The sequence below is a fragment of the Lissotriton helveticus genome, chromosome 4_1 (assembly GCF_964261635.1).
Source record: "Lissotriton helveticus chromosome 4_1, aLisHel1.1, whole genome shotgun sequence".
In the NCBI taxonomy this organism is placed as follows: domain Eukaryota; kingdom Metazoa; phylum Chordata; class Amphibia; order Caudata; family Salamandridae; genus Lissotriton; species Lissotriton helveticus.
In genome coordinates, this window is record NC_136063.1 from 559,552,831 (window position 1) to 559,574,392 (window position 21,562).

Genomic DNA, 21,562 nt, shown 5'->3' on the forward strand with positions numbered 1-21,562 from the left:
TTTGTTCTTTTTGGAAAAGATAGTAATAGTTTATGTAGAGTTGGTGGAGTTCTGCCTGTTGTTGCTTAGAAGGTGTTATTCCATCCTTCAACAGCATTGTTAGTTTTAGCTTCTTTTTTTAGGTTACTGTTATATACATTCAACCATGAAATGTGGAATTTAGGTTGCCTTCTGTGTCCAGATCTGTGTAACCTTCCCACCCAGGTATCCTGAAAATAGTCAAGTAGGGGAATTAGTTTTTGCTCATTTTGTTGTAGTAGGCACTTTCAATTAATAAATTGTAGCTACGTCAGTAATTGGGAAGTATGCCAGTGCTATTAGTTTTTTTATTTGATATGCAAAGGTGCTATTGGTTGCATATTCTACACTTAGGGTCCGATTACAATGGCGGACGGACTGGAGTCCATTCGCCATCATGGTGGTGACCGGGACCGTCCGCAATACATGCGGAGGTTCCACACACCAAATTAGGATGCAGCCATCACCATGCCAGTTGCATCTTGCATTTTAACATTAAAGTGGGTGCTGCTGACAGCAGCATCCACCGTTATGTTAAAAGAGCATGTTGTGCACTTCAGTGCACTAGGTGATAGGCACCACACGCTACAGACCGCTCCACCAGGCAATCGATCCGATTGCCTGTGGCGGTTCTGTGGCAGACGGTCTTTGCATCTGCCACGGTCGCAGTATGGATCCGCCCACCATCCTAATCTGGTGGGCGGTCAATCCAAGTTTGATGGCGGATGGATCACCACCGCACGGCTGGCGGTGGAGGTCCGTCCGCCATAATACTGACCCCCTTGGTGTAGATTTTGGAGGAGTCTCCAAATGCATTGGTTAAATTGATAGTAGCAATCTTGAATTGCTGTGTGAGGGTAGTTTTTTAGCATGGCTTTTTAGTATGACTGTTCAAAGTCAATGATTACTTTTTGGGGAAATTAAGTATTGGTTTCTTGTTTTATTTTGGTTAAAGGTTCAACATAGGTGGAGTTTTACTTATTTGTTAATAGATCATATATAAAGGGGATGTTTGTATTTTGATAGATTCCATGTATTGTATATAACTGGTAAAATGGTTTGGGACATATTTTAAAAGTCCCATCCATCATCCATGTCTCACAGTTCTGTAGTTTTAGTTAAATTTCAGCTAAATTAGGTGGGTGGTTATGCTCTCTAACATATTGTAAAGTTGAACAAAAGTCCCGTGCACACGTTAGGTTTGGAATATGGTCAAGACACTCATGGTAAACAAACAACCGCATCCAATGAAACAAGGTAGACACATCTGAATAGTTTTTTTTAATGAAATATATTGAGCCTTCCTTTTAGGAAGGGTGACATCAAAGCAAACAACCAGCCGATACATGTTTCGTCATGTGGGTGCTGTACCCGTGACTCTTCAGGGCTGGGGGTAAAAAATAAGAAGACATGGTACAGTGTGGAAAAATACACATGACGTTAATTCGCTACAAGGTGAATAGCACAGAAAAAACACCTCACATGAGTGAAACCCTATGGGTACATTGACCTTTTTTTGAACCCCATGGTCCAAAATCTTACCTCCTTCATACAAGACACAAAACACATCTTGAGTGGCTTGGCAGACACACACTGGCAACTGGGCATGGTCATGGCCACCTTGGATGTTGTATCATTATACACATCGATCAAACCTAACATGGGCCTCAAAGCAGTCACTAAGTATTTACACAATAGACCTACAGCACTCTGGCATCATACCAACATGTTACTTTCTATGATGAACATCATCCTAAATAACAATGTGTTCATGTACGACAAACAGTGGTACAGGCAAACAAAGGGGGTGGCCATGGGATCCAAATTCTCACCATCTTTCGCCAAGGGATCACAATGGACTGATCATATCATCTACTGGGGGAGGTTCATCGATGATTGCCTCCTCCTTTAGTCTGGCTCCCAAGACAATCTCAAAGAATTTTGTGTTCACCTTAACAGTAATGACATGGATATGAAATTTACATGTAAATCCAGCACCACCATGGTTAGCTTCCTTGATATCGAATTGTACAATAAAGATAACTGCTTACACAGCAGCCTATACCACAAAGAAAGCTCTTGGAATGTGGTCCTACATACTATGAGCTCCCATCCACCTCACCAGACAAACAACATCCTTTATGGTGAATTTGTCCCAGCCAGGCGTAATTGCAGTGAGGATTCAGAATTCCATAAATGTATCAGGGACATGGAGACGAGGTTCGCCAATAGAGGCTACAAACCACACACCATAAGAAAGGCCTCCATGAGAGTCAACCAGCTGTATAGAAGCACTACACTCAAGAAGAAACAACGTAAATCACATAAAACACAACCTGTCAGAATGAATATTGATTATAATGAAATAATTCATAAACCTTCATAATGGAAAAAAGTCTCAAAAACACTGGAACATACTTCTGGGTGACAGGACTCTCAAGGTCGCAATATGCTCCTAACCCCTTTCCCTTCAGCATTCTTGTTGAAATTCCTGTTGATAAAAAGAGTAATTTAATAAAATGTTAATTTTATAAAATGTGTTTAACTGTGTTTTAAGGGGGGGTGAGTTTTGCTTAGCTTGGACTTCTGTTTGGCATTTGTTGCAAATTGTGTTAATTTATTTCACTTTACTACTTACTTTGGCAAGTTGATTTTTCACAGCGTTCTGTAGTTCTCTGAGTGTCTTTAGAATTATCTGTAGAGGAGATATAATTAGAAAAAATATATATTAATTATTTAGGGGTCTATTACTATAGCGGGCGGATCGCAACTACCCGTATGGCGGTCTCAATCTACCCGCCATCCCTCCCTGCCCGGCTACCATTTCCCCGCCATCCTACAATGGCAGGGGAGACCCCGGCGGATGGAAAGACCATCCGCCGGTTTTCCGCCCGACGAGTCGACCAGGCAGAAACGGGGTATAATATGGTGGCAGGGCCCCAGGGTGTTGGGGGTGGGGGGTGCACATGGGGAGTACCCATGGTGCCCCCATGCATTTGTATGCACAACATGGGAGGCACCGCGCAGTGCCTGCCATGTTGTGCATGCAAATGCACAACATGCCTTTTTTACATTTAGGCGGGTGCTGCTGTAAGCACCGCCAGTCGCAATGTAAAAAAAAAAAAAAAAGATGCGCCCGTCTGAGTGCATCATGGAACCGCAGCACATATGGCAGGCGGTCCCTTTTGCCATTACGGTGCCATCGTACTAGACCCCTTAGTTTGGATAAACAGTGCTTTAAGGTCATTTGCAGAAGCAGTAGTTTATAAATGGAATTTTACTTACTTTGTGGAGCTGGAATCTGATTTTTCTAAAATGAAGTCCAATGTTGTTGCAGCAATCTGGCAGAGTTTCTCCTTGTTCTTGCTTTTTTGTTTGAAATGCAAAATAATGTAACATTTTTGTGTGTTTCTATAGTGTTTCATTAATTGTTGTTTTAATTTTATTGGTTTATCTTACTTCTATGTGTATTTTATTGGTGGTTATTAATTGTTTTAATTGATTTGGTAGTTGTTTTCCATATATGGAAAACGCTAATTAAGTTTCAGTTACCCTTTTTTTTTATTTAAAAGTGGTTTAGTATATTTTATGTGATTTATATTATTTTGGATGTTAAATAATATGTTTTTTAATTTAGCTATATTGTTTGAAATAGTAAATAATTTTGTTTATTTAATACATTTTAGGATATTGTTTTCAAAAGAACCTAAAGTATGTGTTTATCGATTTATTTTGTATGCTGTGTGTGTTAATTAACATTTTAATATTTTTTGGGGTATGTTTTGTATTATTATAAATAATTTTAACATGTCAATATAATTATGTTACTATTAATAATTTTGTCTATATTTTCATATCGATATTATTGACACATTGTATGTTTTCTAATGATGTTCAATATTAATTTTTACAATATTTTTTGTTTCGATAATACTGATATCGTTGTCAATGTGTGATGATATTTTTTGGTCGATATTTATGTATTTCTTTAAATAAGTATAGCTTGTCGATATTAGTGTAATCAAAATTTTTGTCCCCATATTATGGTAGGTCAATATTATGTCTGTTGATATTATATCAGTGATCTTTGTATGTTGCTTTCACTCACATTAGCCTATAGCTGTATCCATCGTGGAGGTTCACACCTACTACCCAGTCAACTTCCTCCTACTTTCATCTAATTGGAAATGTCCTTATGGTGAGGTCCGGCATCCTCAATTTTAGATTGTGAAATAATGTGTTTGTGATTGTTAAGTGTGTCACCACCACTCAAAATGGTGTATTATTTATTTCCATATACAAAATACTAATGTTACTCATTTGTTTTGACAAAAAGAGTATTATGTAGTGTGTTACTGTGGTTGAATGTGATAGTTGCATGGTTTTGTTTACACTTCCATTGACTGAATTTTTCATTAAATAAATTAAAAAAAATTAGAATGTGTAAATAATAATTTTAAAATGTATTATTTACACATTTATTTTTACAAAAAATTAGACATGTAAAAAATGTACTTTAAAAAATAAATGAATTCATGTTATGTTAAATTATGCAAATAAAAATTGAAATCTAAATGAAATATGTGTTTTATTTTAAAAATATGTTTGCAAACATATATATTTTTTTACTTTGAAATGCAGACATATGAACCCTGGGAGAGTGAGGAAATTACAGCCTTAAGTTCTGAGACCATTTCTAGAGCTTGCCACCATGAAACAATGGGATATAATTTAAACAATTCAGATTAAATAGCCAAATTATTCTTGATTGATGTCATCAGCTGGAGCCAGATCTTCTGCCTCACAATTGGAATCCAACTGCAATAACACCAATAGTGACATTAATGGTAGTGCTCCATTTTGTGGGAACAGTATCATTCCAATATACTGTTGCAGTATCTGGTGGAATGTCACAACCAACGCTCAGTACTCTGCTACAAGAAGTTCTTTCTTAAATGTTGAGGGACATCAACAGCTTCATACAGTTTCCATGAAATGAGGATTTTCCAAATCAGAAGTGAGATTGTTATACTTTTGTTCACCTAGTACATGTGTGTAGAGCAATTGATTGCACACATATTGCCATGAATCACCACATGACAGAGAACAAGTCCACCGCAATTGAAAAACCTTCCATTCAATCAATGTGCAAATTGTGTGCTTACCAGATTTGTACATCATACGTGTGTTCGAGCATTTTCCAGGATCAACACATGATTCCTTTTTACTAGGGAACAGTACCATATGCCTGCAATTGTCACAACTTGGACATGAGCGGGCCCAGCTTGTTAGTAAGTACAATCTGTACTCATAGAGGAAACTCAGCTTATCCTAACTGGCTCTGGTTGTTAGCACCGTTGAGGTATCCAACAACGCCAGGGGAAGTGCACTTCAATGAAGCCTATGAAGGAACTTGGAGGCCAGTGGAGTGAACATTTGGGTTCATAAACACCAGATATGGAAGTCTGGATAAGACTGGTGGAGCCCTCCTCTACTCACCCGATAAGGTGTGCAAAATCACCATGGCATTTTGCATGTTAACATAGCCCTGCGATGGATTATCCCGTACTTTGCAGAGGAAGGAAACCATGATGAGCCACTGAGTGAGAATGTTGAAATGCCAAATGATGGTGATAGTGGTGAAGAAGGATTAGACTTACGTCAAATTGTTATTGACAACTTCTTCACAGTGTAAGTATATATTAACATATCATTACATTACATTTGAAACCAACTTTTATTCTAATGAGAATAAAGGCTGTGCTAGTCATTTTCCGGAAAGGGCAAGTTAAGGTAAATCCAGGGCAAAGATGTTTGTTGAGCTAAGTTTCGAAACATTGACACTGTGTTTATTTACATTGTTATTTATGATTGTTTTTAGTATTGTGTCCTAAATATTTTACATTTGTTATGTATCTATTATGTCATGTCATACAAATACATTATATTGTTTTAGGTTCCTTTACCAGGTCATCTTCATTTGGGCAGTCTAAAGTTGTGTCATTTGCAGTCATATGCTGCTATTGCGAAGTACAAAGGGAACATGGGTTGATCCTGTGAAAGACACACAAACCTTTGGATGTACATATCTTGTACAAAGACAACTTGCACTGTGATTTATTTATAGTTATTAAGATTACATTAGGCTTATTTTCTGTTGATTGTTGCCACCAAGGCAATATGTGCTGCTCAAAGTGCTCTAACCGCATGTAGTAGGCCACCCAAAGTATACAAATCTCCCTTCGCAAAGGCAACATCCACATTTTGTTGCTGTTGATATGTCTCATCGTTGAAGAAAGAACGTCTTGTAGCACACCACTCAAAGTTGGTAGTGACATTCCAACAGATACTGTAACAGTGTATTGGAATGATCCTGTGACCACAAAATGGAGTACTGCCAATATTGTGACTCCTGCTGATGTTGATGTGGGATTCCTATTGTGAGACCGAACATCTGGCTCCAGCTGATGACATAAATCAATAAGAGTTTGCCTATTTAATCTGATTTTTTTTAATCATATCCAGTTCTTTCATCGTGTTAAGGTCTGGAAAGTTTTTGGATTTTGCATGAGTTCAAATGTATTGGAAAGATATGAATAAAAAATCTTTAATAAAATGTAGACAAATATTTAAATAATTGTGTTTTTTGTTCTTTGTGTAAATTAATAAAACCTGTGAAAAAAATTACCTACATGGAATTTATTTATGAATAAACAATCTTTTTAATTTTAACTTTGTAAAATGTATGATAGAACAAAAGAAAGTGCACAAATAAAGAAAACAAATACAAACCCAGTCTTTGAATGAATTTTTGGGGACATTTTATTCAACAAAATCAAATAAAGTAAAACAGGATTTGAGCAAAAATCATGGTGAATGAAACTATTATTCAAGAGCCCAAATTGTTTGAAAGCCAATATACAACAAACAACTGGCATCAAAAAGGTCAATGTGTCAAGAAAATAGTCCAAAGAGTGAATAATAGTCCAACAATGGAGGATATTAGGTTCTGCGTCTCTTGTTGGTGGTGGGGGAGGTCTTGCCACCCTCTACTGGTGTCCCGAATGAAAGTCCCCTCCTGAGGGGTACTGTTAGATCCACAGTTGCAAGGATTGAGGTGGGTGCAGGTGTTTCCTCCTGTGACAAGGCCTCACTTTCTGTAGCTGAAACAGATGTAGTAGGCCCAGATTTGTTTGGACTAAACCCTGCATATATGGGTAAAATATTCCTGCAGCACCCCAGTCAGGGACCCCAATGATGAGTTTAGATTTTCCATCTGAACATTGTTCTCCCTATGTAATTGATTAATCTTCTGGAGCTCCTTAAGGACCTGGTCTTTCATGTCTTGGGATTGATTAATGCATCCCAAACTAGGTTGATGGTGGCCTGGGTGACAATGAACCCAGTTGCCTCCATTTCCTGGCCCCCAGATTCCATCCCATGGCCCCTACCCCCACAAATCAATGCTCTTGACCCGGTGTGTTCCATCCCACTGGTTCCTGGCTGAACTAGAGGTGTTGGTGTTGGATTAACAATGGCCACGACTGGGGGCACAAGTTTCGTGTGATGATCCGTTGGACACATGAAGTGGAGGTATCCAGAGGCTGAGTTGTGGTGACAGCTAGGGTCAGAGGTGTAGGTGTGGGCCGAGTGATACTCTCTGGAGCTGTCTGCCCAAGCAGACCAGATGGACCTGCCTGTTCCTCATCATCTGGACTTGCAGGAGCAGATTCCTCATTGGAGGCTTATTCCTGGACTGGAGTGGAGGTATCCTCAGTAGCAGTGACAGATGGTTGTGCAGGTACTCTGGGTGTTGGACCTATTATAAATAACAATAACAAATATTATAAATATCTGGATTGCACATCAAATGATTTAGAAGCAAAAAATAAAGATACCTTAAAAGGAAAAAAGTGAATTAATATATTGAATATACCTTTCAGTAGTATTGTAATACATTACAAAAACGTTTTATTTGCACACAAAGCTACACAAAACAGATACAATGATTTCCTCAAATGGAAAAGAAATTAGGGAGTGTACATAAAATTTAGCACACATTCAACACAACGCAGTAGAGAGGTGAAAGTGAAATGAATAATTCCAAGGCCAAGCAGGGTAAAAATCTAAATATTTAGCAACTTAGAAGGATAAGTAGCATTAGTCATCATATAAATATTGCAAAGTACATTTATTATCAAAACAACATAGAGACACTATAGAAGATAACATACATTTACTTTTTTTATGCAACCTAAGTGACAACATACAAAATCAAACAAAAAATGACATTTCAAAACATAGCAAAAAATAGAGATTGATAAATACATAACACTTTAACATACGTGAAAATATGAGAGAATGACCATGATAAAATCGCAATATAATTTTCACAAAACAAAACCAAGGCATCATGCTGTGTATAGTCATTTCAATTACACATTAACAACACTTGCAAACAGCCACGGCCGGTGGTAGGTGTAACAGCAGGGCGGTGACGTAGGGAGGGAAAGGGGCAGGGTGGGGGTTGTAATGTATGGATTATGGACTTTAACAGGTAAGTAAACATATAAATAAATAAAATGAATTTCGTTGCGCGCACTGCAACGCATTTGGTGATGCAGTACACACAACGAAATTTGTTTTATTTATTTATATGTTTACTTATCAGTTAAAGTCCGTAATCCATACATTACAACCCCCCACCCTGCCCCTCCCCCTCCTCACGTCAATGCCCTGCAGTTACACCTACCACCGGCTGTGGCTGCTTGCAGACTGTAAGTTCAACACACCTAGTAAAATATAAGCAGTGAAAATGAACAGACATTTACAATATAAAACACATATATGAAATATGTTATTAGGTGAAAAAACACTTACCATATCATCTTGTAAAGTTAAATGAAGATTGAAACCTGTATTCTTAATTCTAACAAGACAGAGAAACAAGGCAAAAACTGAAACCTAAAGAAAAGCACACTCTGACAACACATATTATCAATTGGTAAGACAAGAGAAACAACAGTATTGCTAAAAAATTCCTAAAAGAAATTGAAACAAATGTATTTATTTATTTCGTGTTTTGTATAGCGCCAACCTAACCTGTGAGGGTATCAGAGCGCTTTACGTCAATAGTACATAATTACAAAACCCTGGCAGGGTTTGAGCCTGCTCTGTGACTTCTGGTCATTTTTTCCCCTTGTGTAACTCTTGCCATCACTGTATTTCTTTTTTATTTTGTTATTCTTTTTTTTGTGCCTCATTGTTATTTTGCATTCTTGCAACTCTTGTGCCTGGTTTGTATTCTATGTTTTTGTGCACTGCCTATTGTACTGTTGCCCTCTGGTTACTCTGCCCTCCTGATTTTTCTTGCTGGTTTTTGCGCCATTAGAGCCCCTTCCCCCACCTCACAGCTGCATGTTCCCACCCCCCTCTCCTGCATAATGGTGGCCGCTGCGGGGGAGCGCGAGCACAACTTCTGACCCAGTCTGAGGTCTGCTTTCACCCCAGCAGCTCCGCGGTGCTCTGCTCCGATGCAGATCCCCTTGGCCCAAACCAGGCAGGCTTCGAGCCCACTCTGTGGGCCCGATTCACAGAATTAATTTAATACAAAACCTAAAATTACTACTTTTGGCATTCACAGAATGCACTTACTACTTTTGGTATGCACAGAATGCACTTACTACATTTGGTATTCACAGAATAGATTTACGACTTCTAATTTTATGTCCACATTCGGGCCGGAGATTCCGGCCCTGAGGTGGAGATTCCGGCACGGAGGTGGGGATTCCGGCCAGTGGCGGAGATTTAGCCTTGGCCGAAATCTCCACCTACGGGCCGGAAGTCCAACCTCCGGGCCGGAAGTCCCACTACCAAAAGTAGTAAGTGCATTCTGTCAATACCAAAAGTAGTACGTTTAGGATTTTGTCTTAAGTTAGTTCTGTGAATCGGACCCACTGATTTCTAGCAGGTTTTTTCCCCTTGTGTAACTCTTGCCATCACTGTATTTCTTTTTTCCTTTTGTTATTCTTGTGTTTTGTGCCTTGTTGTTATTTTGCCTTCTTGCAACTCTTGTGCTAGGTTTGTATTCTGTGTTTTTGTGCACTGCCAATTGTACTGTTGCCCTCTGGTTACTCTGCACTCCCGCTTTTTCTTGCTGGTTTTCCCACTGTTACTGCCACCACCTCCCAGCTGCACGTTGCTGCCCCTTCCCCTATATAATGGCAGACGCTGTGTGGTCGCGCCACTGGTGCACCACTGGTGCTCCAAAGGCGCACCTAAGGAAAGCCCGTCTGCGCCCGTCCGTCTCCCAGCAGGGTGTAGTTGGTGTATGCGATGGCATGCGGGGGGATGATGGTGGTGGTAGGGTTGGTCTGTATCTTGAAGTGTAGATGTTCCATCATGTCTGTGGGCTCGTCGATTCCGCCTGAGCACACTCCCCGACGAGCCCACAGATATGATGGAACATCTACACTTCAAGATATAGACCAACCCTACCTTTTTTTAAAATGGATGTGGTCAATACGCAGGGACAAATTGAAATTACTGTAGTCTGCACTATTTTAATCTGGCCCCTAAATCTAAAAAAAAGTATGATAATTAAAAATGGTACTAACATTTTAATGGATTTTATCTTTACACAGTATTTATTTTCTTAAATGGTTGTGTTGGAATACCCTGTAAGAAGCATCAATTGGATAAATTAATTAATGAATTTTCCCTGTAAACTGTGAACATTGGATGTAATAAGTATGAAATGTTGTCTTTTATTCTTTTTATTGTGTTGTCTTTTATGACTAATTGTCGAAATAAAGACATATTTGACTTTGACCAACCCTACCACCACCCTCCGAGAAACCCTCATCTACCGACCCTCTGGACCCCGCAGACCGTTCACCAACTCCATCACGGACATTATCATCCCGCATGCCATCGCATCCACCAACCACACCCTGCTGGGAGACCTCAACTTCCACATTGACAACCAACTGGACCCCAACACTGCATCCCTCCTGGACAACCTCCACAACATTAGACTTTGCCAGATGTCAATTGAGCCCACGCACTCAGCAGGACACACCCTCGACCCCCTCTTCACTACTGGAAACTCCATCACCTTCAGCTAAACCACCAAACTCCCATGGACTGACCATTGTTGCGTCCACTTCACCTTCAGAACAGCCATCATCCACAGACACCAGCACCTACTCCCGCGAAGAAACTGGACCAGAATCACCGATGACTAGCTCACCCCTTCACTCAGCAACTCCACCCCAACCATCATGGAAAATGATGACTCCAACACAGCAGCCCTAACCGTGCACAGATGGATCTCCGACAGCACCAACACCATAGCACCCTCAAGAAAAACAACAACACGCAAGCCAAGAAAGCCAGATGGTTCACCTCCGAACTTCGGGAGTCCAGATGCGCCTGCCACCACCTCGAAAAGACCTGGAGGAACACCAAATCCACAGAAGCCCACAACAACTTCAAAGCCGCTACCAACACACACCACCAGCTCATCAGATAAACGAGGAAAAAAGCGATTGAAGACAGAATCTCCACACACGCACACAACAGCAAAGAGCTCTTCCACATCATCAAGGAGTTCGCCCAACCCACCAGCGAATCAACTGACATCCCTCCCTCACAAGACCTCCGCAACAAACTCAGCACCTTCTTTCACCCCAAAATCAAGAGCATCTACGACAACTTAGACAAAGACAACAAACACAAGGACCACCAACAACCCTCGACACCCTGAAACCAACAACTGACAGCTGGACAGCCCTCACCACCTAAGACACACTGAAGACGATGAAGTCAATCCATTCCAGGGCCCCCATGGACCCCTGCCCCCACCACATCTTCAACAGAGCCACCCACACCATTGCACCCATGCTCCGCCACACCAGCAACTGCTCTCTTGGCGACCGCCTTGTTCCCCGATGACTGGAAAAACGCCGAGGTCAACACCCTCCTGGAGAAACCCTTAGCTAACCCCACCGACCTCGAAAACTACAGACCCATCTCCCTGCTCCCGTTCGCTGAGAAAGTTATCGAGAAAGCCATCAACAACCAACTCGCCACATTCATCGACCAGTACAACATCCTCGACTCCTCCAAATCCGACTTCAGGAAAAAACACAGTACGGAAACCACCCTCCTTGTAGCAACAGATGACATCCGCACCCTACTGGACAAAGGAGAAACAGGAGCCCGCATCCTCCTCGACCTCTCAGCGGCATTTGACACAGTCTCCCACCGCACCCTATTATGCAGACTTCATGACGTAGGGAATCAAGACAAGGCCCTCAACTGGATCAACTCCTTCCTCTCTGGCTGAACACAGCAGGTCAGACTCCCCCATTTCCTCTCAGACTCTACGCCAACCACCTGCGGAGTCTCTCAGGGATCCTCCCTCAGCCCGACGCTCTTCAACGTCTATATGGCTCCACTCACCCTCATTGTCAAAAGCTACGGACTCAACATTGTGTCATACGCAGATGACACCCACCTCATTCTCTCCCTATCCAACGAACCCAACACCGCCAGACACAACTTTCGAGACAGCATGGAAGCCGTCACTAAATGGTTGAAAAACAGCTGCCTACAACTTAACACCAACAAGACAGAAGTACTCATCATAGGCGCAAACCCTGACACCTGAAACGACGCCTGGTGGCACCCGACCCTCGGAAACCCACCCACCCCCACGGACCACACACCAACCTGGGAATCATCCTGGTCTTCGAGCTCAAAATGGACTACCAGATCAACTCAGTCTCGTCCTCATGCCTCCACACCCTCGCCTCCTACGTAAGACCTTCAAATGGATCCCCCTCGAGCACAGAAAGACCGTCACTCATACCCTTGTCACAAGCAGACTCGACTACGGCAATGCACTCTACGCCGTAATAAACAAAAACCTCACCCGCAAGCTACAAAACAAATATTGCATTTGTAATGTCTTAGGAATGCAACATCTTCTTATGGTGTTGTGTGTGTTGATTTCTCTGTGTGTCCATACCATATGGTCCCTTATATTTCTCTTTTATTTGAATCCAAAATAAGGAGGAAGATTAATGGTATTAGGAACAAATGTCTCTTTATCATTTTTTGCTCCTGATTGCTTACGGGGTTAAAAGTATTGACTATTACGAAACATTCACTGTTGCCCCACTCCTTATTTACAGAAATTGTGTGCATGTCAGGTAATCCCAGAGGGCACGGGGTGGTAACTGTCATCACTGAGTAACACATTTGTGTCTGTGTTTTTTTTTGTAAAGTGTAGTGTGCAAAGTACCAGCTCTATGTCTAATTCCAAATCCAAATAATTGATTTCTGACCTTTTGAAGTTGGCTGTGACTCAGTTGCAGTCTTTGCTTCAGTTATATTATTGCATTGTGCTATGCAATTCCTGTGACACATCTGTTGCTTTGCATGCATGTGTATTTGTGTGAAAATACATGTGTTCACCCACACCTTGAGAAATAAACAGTTTCTGTATGGATTTTATAGGTTTATCAGTATTGCATTTTTTCGCAGAGAAGTTCAATAGTTATTCATTGGCATTTTGTCAATTTGTTTACTGGCCTAATTTTTTTTCTTCAGTCGACATGAAGGTCCTGGAGTGCTTTACATGAGCACCAGCTACATTACACAATGGCACATTCATTTTTGAATTTTTTTTGACACAGGGAGTTTAAATGATTTGCCCAGAATCACAGGATGTTAAGCAGATGATGAGACTGGAATCTGGTTCCCCGGTTCTTATATCAGCAGCTCTAGCCCAATGCCACATCTTCTCCATTTCACGTCTTCGTTTATGAAACAATGAAATACATAATGCACATTCACAATGATGTAAGAACTTCAGCCCAGATTCTCAAAAGAGCCACAGAATGCAGCGCAGCAGCCAAAAATGCTGTGATGCTTTGCATGACAGGGAGGGAACAAGAGAGCGCCATATCTACAGCTATATCTCTCTCCTCCCTTCTACCTAGTGCCAGCACAAATTCCATCTGCCATGTGCCATGCACACTCCGTAGCGCCATAGTGCTGGGGTGTGTGTCTGAGGGTACCCTTCCTGTGCAAAATACTATGGTTAGACATGTTAAAACCTTTTCCTACTTTGTATGTGTGCTCTATAGTGCAGCACACATGCAAAGTCAGAACATATTTAACGCCTGCTTTTCAGCTGTGTTAATTTATGGTGCTAAACCCTTTCTAATAATGTTAGTAGATAGGGCTTAGTGTCAAAAAGCATGCGTGCCTGCATGGGAACACCCATGTACCACCCATGTAATGCCCCCCTTGAAAAAAAAGTAATGCAAAGCAACGTTTCACACTGTTTTGCGTTACTGTCCCAATACAAATACCAGTTTGCGTTGGTTTGTTATTCCCCAAAAAAGTTAAGGGACATATGTTCAAGGAAGTGGCAGAGTGAGTTGTTAGCCATCATGGCTTAACGACCTCACTTCAGAAATGCAAGGCTGCACCATATTTACAACGATGTGGTGCAGTCTTGCGTTTCCCCCTGCCTGGTACTACCCTTAGCAGTGTAGCGCCAACCAGGCAAGGGTGTCTGCGAGCAGGGAAAAGATTATTTATGTACAGGAAGGTCCTCCTTCCTGTACATAAACAATCTTTAAATGGCATTTTGTCACTTTTATGTGTGCTGCTTAATGCAGCAAACATGGAAGTCACAAAATGGCATTTTTAAAAAAAAGATTGTTTATGTACAGGAAGGTAGACCTTCCTGTACATAAATAATCCAAGGCATTTTGCTTTTTCCATGTGTGCTGCACAAGGCAGCACACATGGAACAAGCAAAAACGAGGAGAAATTATGTATTTCTCTTCATTTTGCAAACTTAAAACCAGGTTTTCCCTGATCTTAATTTTGGTGCTGCCTCCAATTTACGCTGCCCTAGTAAATAGGAGGCAGTGTCAAAATCAATGGGTATTACGGTGGAACGTCCACCGTGACACACACTGCCCACCCCTTTCACGCTAAGCATAGAATGAAAGGGGGTCTTATTTACAAGGCACGTTAAGTGGCTTAATGCTGCCTTGTAAATAAGGCAATGCCTCTATCGCCACCAAAATGTCGTAAAAAGTAGGGCTGTGGTGGAGATAGGGTCTTGCACATATGCCCAAGTGTTTAAAAAAAAAGTAACACTAACTCAACGCTAAACCTTTGTATATCTCGGCCTTCGTGTATAATCACGATTTTTTGCTCAGTAATTACCTCTTGAAAGTTGCAGTCAAGGGCGCCCATTACGTGGCATCTTGTTTACAAGTTATATTGGTTCCGTATTTCTCCCATCTTGCATCTGTAAAGCCATTTGATAGGCAGTAGTGTACCTGGGAGCTGCCTTCTGTCACAGCCATTTCATCTGATAAAGTATCAAATGGCTTGTTGGTTTTTCTGACTTCAAAGGCCGCCGGTGCGGATATCTTCGAGGTGGTCCGCGCGCTCTGAGTGATGAGGCCACCTGTCACTGTGACTGCAAAATTAAAAAGGGTCTAGTGGGAATCGGAGGGTGAACGTCCAGGCTTTCCGATCTGGCTGATAAAGCACGAACAACTTCACTTTAGCTTCAGCTCGCTAGCGCGGCAAAGCTGCAGGTGAAGGATGCCTGCGCTCTGTGAAGTGCTAGATGCAATTATCATTTAACAACTTTAAAAACAGCGCAGACTCGGACAACTGGAAGAATATTTTATAATGTTCCATTAAATTAAAAGGCAGGCCACCGAATTATATCATACCACTATAAAAATAGTATGCAACTAGAGGTGGATTTAAACATTAAGGAACGGCCTTGAGCAGTATTGAACCCTTGGTGCAGAGTCTTGATTCTCAAATAGGCGCCTTCGGTGCATAGTACCTTCGAGGCGTTCTGTTGTTTATAGTTTTAGTTTTCCAATAATGTATATCATTTTCCAGTTTCGTATACCAATACAAACGGACTCTCAACTTATTGCGCCCCAAAACAAACGTTCTTTCCTGTACATGCGCCAGATCGTGGATGCATTTGCCATTAACAGCACATTGAGCTGTTTTCTCTGTTCATTCTGTGCAGTTACATACCTACATTTCATTACCTCTACAGGAAAAATATTGCAGTAGTTTACTGTTTTCGTCTACGATCCTGAGAAAAAGATATGTCAAGAAGGTGACTATTTCCCAGGGTGATCATGCATTATCCTGCTCTGCACTGCAGGCAATACATTTTTTCACTGTTAAATTACTGTCAAACCAAATTAAAGCATTTTAAGAGCAAGTAAAAAGATGCTCGGATTACTTACTGATAATTTTCATTTCTCCGATTCTTCCTTCCTCGGCCCGGTACTTAATGAGTGAATGTCGGCAACACCATAAGATGCTTATTTGCACAAGTAAAGGGGGGGGGATATTGGTGCATTAAAAGGGAAAACTGCCGCTTTTTTTTTAACCTATGGGAGTTCATTTTTACCTGTTTTATTGAAGTTCTGCTACCTTTTAAAAAAACTGTCTGAAAGAAAAAGGAACTCTTTTTAATTTTTCAAGTGCTGCTACCATTTTTTAACAAGCATTTGCAATGCAATAGGTCTCGCATTTACGCAAGTTGAAGCTATTGGCATTGTAAATGCCAATGCTTTTATTTATGTTTTAAAATGAAATCGAAAATAAAAGGCATTAATATTTGCAATGTCAATAGCTCAAACTTGCGTAAATGCGAGACCTCTTGCATTGCAAATGCTTGTGTATTTTCTGTCTCTCAGTGGAAGGGGGAGTGGGGAGTCGAGGGTTCTCTAGCCTGAAGGGGGAGGGTGGGAATTTGAGCAAGCTCGCCTCAATCCACATATTTTAGGGAGCTGTGAAACTCTGTTCTCTCAGTGAGCACAGGGATTGATAGGTAGTGAGACTCTTCTCCTGTAGTGAGCGCAGGGGCTGTGGAGTAGTGAAACTCTGTTCCCCCATTGAGTGTGGGGGTTGTGGAGCAGTGAGAGCTGGGCGTGGCTGTGGAGCAGTGAGACTCCACTCCCTCAGTGAGCGTGGGTTCTGTGGAGCAGTGAGAGCTATGTGGGAGATGTGGAGCCGTGACACTCTGCTCCCTCAATGAGTGCGGGGGCTATGGGACAGTGAGACGCTACTCCCGCAGTGAGCACAGGGGCTATGGAGCAGTGAGAATCTGCTCCGTCAGTGAGCGCGGGGGCTATGAAGCAGTGAGATGTTGCTCCCTCAATGAGTGCGGAGGCTGAGGATCAGTGAGACTCTACTCCCTCAGTGAGCGCAGGGGGCTATGGAGCAATGAGACTCTGTTCCCTCAGTGAGCTCAGGGGCTGTGAAGCAGTGAGACTCTGCTCCTTCAGTGAGTGTGGGGGCTGTAGAGCAGTGAGAAGCTGCTCCCTCAATAAGCATGGGGGCTGTGGAGCAGTGAGACTCTGCTCCCTCAGTGAGAATGGGGGCTGTGAAGCTGTGAAACTCTGCTCTCTCTGAGAGCGCAGGGGCTGTTAGGCAGTGAGACTCTGCTCCTGTAGTGAGTGCGGAGGTTGTGGAGTACTGAGACTCTGCTCCGCAACTGACCATGCGGGCTGTGGAGCAATGAGAGCTGCGTGGGGGCTGTGGAGCAGTGAGACTCTGCTCCCTCAGTGAGCATGGGGGCTGTGGAGCAGTGAGACTCTGCTCCCTCAGTGAGTGCGGGGGCTGTGGAGCAATGAGATGCTGCTCCCTCAGTGAGCGTGAAGGCTATGGAGCAGTGAGACGTTGCTCCCTCAGTGGGCACGGGGGCTGAGGGTCAGTGAGACTCTGCTCCCTCAGTGATCGACTGTGCTCCAGGATTGAGGCTCTATAATATTAAGTGGGGTTTCATTAGCTGTTGATAACACCTAAGAAGTTCATTAAACTTATCTGGTTTTAAGATAAACAAACACAATCGAATTCAATGAACCACTCGGAAGTAGGAATAGGTTTCACATCCAAGCATGAAAATTATGGCTAACAGTGTGCTCAGTAGGACAGCAGAGAAGGTGACAGCGATGCTGAAAGAACCCACCCCCTATTATTACTTCGATTAATAGGCTACCAGTGACTCAGCATGGGTAGGAGAGGTGCTGATGCCTAATGAAATCCTTTTCATATTCCAGATGCAAGTGGGGTCACAAAGAGCACATTACCACTGCATGCAAATGTTTCATTCGAGCATCTAAGGAACCTATTGACAATTGCACTGCATCACGCGCCGCCTTTGCCAAAGCCGAATGAAAAAAAAGTGCTTACTGAAAAGTACTTTCCGACTAATTGAAGGAGACAGTATAACGCTGCACGTAAAAGATCCAGTCCTGATTGGCGGTCACAAAAGGAGGCAGGGCAGTATCAAGGAGGGACTAAGAAGCCTCATTATCAATCGGAAGCAAGCGTTTACCATGGACAATGACACCCGCCAATGAAAAATATGGGCCGGGCTTCCACACCACTTCTAAAACAAACTCAACTACAGCATGCCTGCAATGCAAGGCTCGATCTAAAAATGTGTGTTTTGTTAAAAAAAAGGTAGTTTGTTCATAACGGGTTTAACTTGGGCACATGAGTTGCTGCTGACTTTGTTTCGGGAACCATTTGATGGCTGCAATTGTCGTCACTTGATCGGATAAGAGTGAGCGATCTAGCTGTCTTTGGGGAAAGGAGGAAAAGCTACTTAAGGAACAGGCTGGTGCACCGTGCAGTGGACTTGCCACTGGCGTACCGAAGCTGCACCATTGGCAAGCACAATGCATCCATCCACACACCAACCATGCACAGCACTAACCTGCTGCCAGAATTTCCAGAAACACACAAGCAATTACACAGAGTGTGGTATACAGGTAAAAAGCTAATAATGCCCAGACCGAATTCAACTAAGTAAAAGGGTGGGATAGATAATGGGGTGGGTAGGACACAGGAGGGGGTGTCTCTAACTAGAGTAATAGTGGGAGGTGAGAAGCTTAAATGCTGATTAATTAACGTACATTCATTGGGGTAACATTCACAGAAATTAAAGCTGCTATTGGAGTCAGATAATTTAGATATTTTCTTTGGTACAGAGACCTGGATTCCTATAGACTCAGAAGGGGACCTGGGGTGACCTGTCCCCAAGGTTTTAAAGCACCCCAGCAAATAGATAGGAAAAAGAGGGGGAGATACTGATATTATTTTTAGTATTAAATCTGTTTATTGACAAATGAAGATACGCACATACATAGTATAACGCAATATATGTCCATGACAGTAATATGACAGACGTCATCATAGAAAAAAAAACAACAGTAGCCCAAATTAGACATAACGTGGCTGCGAGACCACTGCCATGGTCGAAGGGTCTATCTGAGCAAGCATGTGAGTATCCAAACGTAGAAACAATAACTAAATCCCATTCCCCGATTTCCTTTTTCCCCCCAACTACCCGCCCACCACCCCTGTTCCAGGTCCAATATCCTCCTGCATCCACAGTATCATCTAACAGGATGATCCCAAACCCTCCCCCTGCGATAGCCTTAGTAACCGTAGGTATCTGGGACAGGTCACTTCTCTGAATTCCGTTGCCAGTAATGATAAAAAGGGCTGCCACAGTTCTGGATATTTGTCACCCTCCCCCTTCACAATCAGGGACAACTTTTCCATACCAGGACATTCCAGAGACAGTATAACCAATCCTGAAAGGTGGGGATGTGTGTGGTACGCCAATGGGATAGAACATTCTGCAGCACGGAACCCAAAGCTATGGCAATCAGTCGGCCCCGGCGCGAGTGCAGCGGGTAAGTAATGGGATTGGGCAGTCCTAGCAAAACATAGGCAGGGAATCTTGAGATACACCTATCAAAGTGTGAGTCCACTTCATCCAGGACCAGCTTCCAATATTCCTGCAACTGGACACAGTCCCATAGTAGGTGAACCAGAGTACCCCTCTCTCCACACCGCGCCAACAGGACACCTCCCGCATGTGATCCATCTCATGGAGCTTCTACGGGGTGTAATACCAATACGAAGTGATCTTAGTGAGGGTGTCGGTCAAGCCCATATGGTAGGCAGAGTGTTGTGCCCGATAAAAAATACCCTCCCAGTCTTTGTTGCTAAGTGTACGCCCCAGATCCTTTTCCCAGCGTGCTTTCCCTGAGTTGTAAATATATGTATATCGGCCTAAAAGCATGCGGTAAAGGTTCGATATGAGGTTTTTGTCTGACCTTCTCGTGATCAACCAATATTCGTAGGGACTAAGTCGCCGGTCTGCCCCTTCCCTGATCTGCCCGTTGAGTGCCCAGTGTTGCGCCTGGAAATATCGGAGCCGTTCCTGTTCAGGCATGCCAAATTCTTGTCGAAAGACGTCAAAGTGAATGACCCCCTCCGCTGAGTAGAGATGGAATAAGAACCTGCATCCCGCCGGGTGCCACCGAGCAAAGGCCGTTGTGTCTTGACCGGGCCCGAATTCAGGGTTATCCAGCAGGGGAGTCAGCGGAGACGGAAAAGTTGTGAGCTCGTGCTTAATGTTCACAAGATCCCATACCTCCAGCGGGACCCTTGTAATGTGTGAAGCGTAGAGATTGGGGGGACGGTGTTGCCTTTGAAGGAAAGGAACCTCCTGTAGCAGGCGGCCCGCCACCACCTGGTCTTGAAAAAGCCAGTGCTTCTCGGATTCCCACCTGCTCCATTCCACTAGCGTCCGCAGCTGCGCCGCTTGATAGTATAGCAACAAGTCTGGGAGCCCCAGTCCACCCATCTCAGGCGGCAACGTTGCCAGCCGAAGTCTCATTCTCGGCCGCCTGCCATTCCATATAAACTGAGCCAGCTCAGATTGAGTCTGGCGGATCTAGCCCTCCGGTGGCCGCAGAGGTATGGTGCGGAACAGGTAGAGAATTTGCTGGAGGATCGTCATTTTTATAGCGGCCACTTTGCCCAACCAGGATAGTGGAAGGTGTCTCCATCTACCCAGCTCCGACCTGACAGTCTGGCAAATGCAGGCATAGTTTAGACGGACAGTGTCCTGTAATGTGGCCGCCAACTGAATTCCCAGATAGGATATGGCCTCCGATGCCCAGCGAAAGGGGAAGAGCTCCTGCAAGTGATCCTGGGTAGGGCCCTCCAATGAGAGGTCCAACGCCACTGATTTGCTCATGTTAACTTTGAAGACCGCCACCTTCGCGAACGGATCCAGTATATCGATACTTGCCGGCATAGACTCTCTGGGAGAGGATAGTGATAGGTGGACATCATCAGCATTTCAGCTGATGGGTACACAGTCTAAATATCGAGTTTGTAATATCAACCTTCCGAAATATCGAGTCTGAAATATCGAAGGTAAAGAATATCGAGGTCAAGAATATCGTTGGACAGAATATCGACCCTAAGGTAAGTAATATCGAATTTATTTATATCGATGTAAGTAATATCGAAGTCAGTAATTTCGATATCAAATATATCGATGTTACTAATTTCGATGTTACTAATATCGATATTTGTATTACTGTTATGTATTTTATTATGTATTTAATATGTATGTGTTATATGTTTTTTGTTAAGT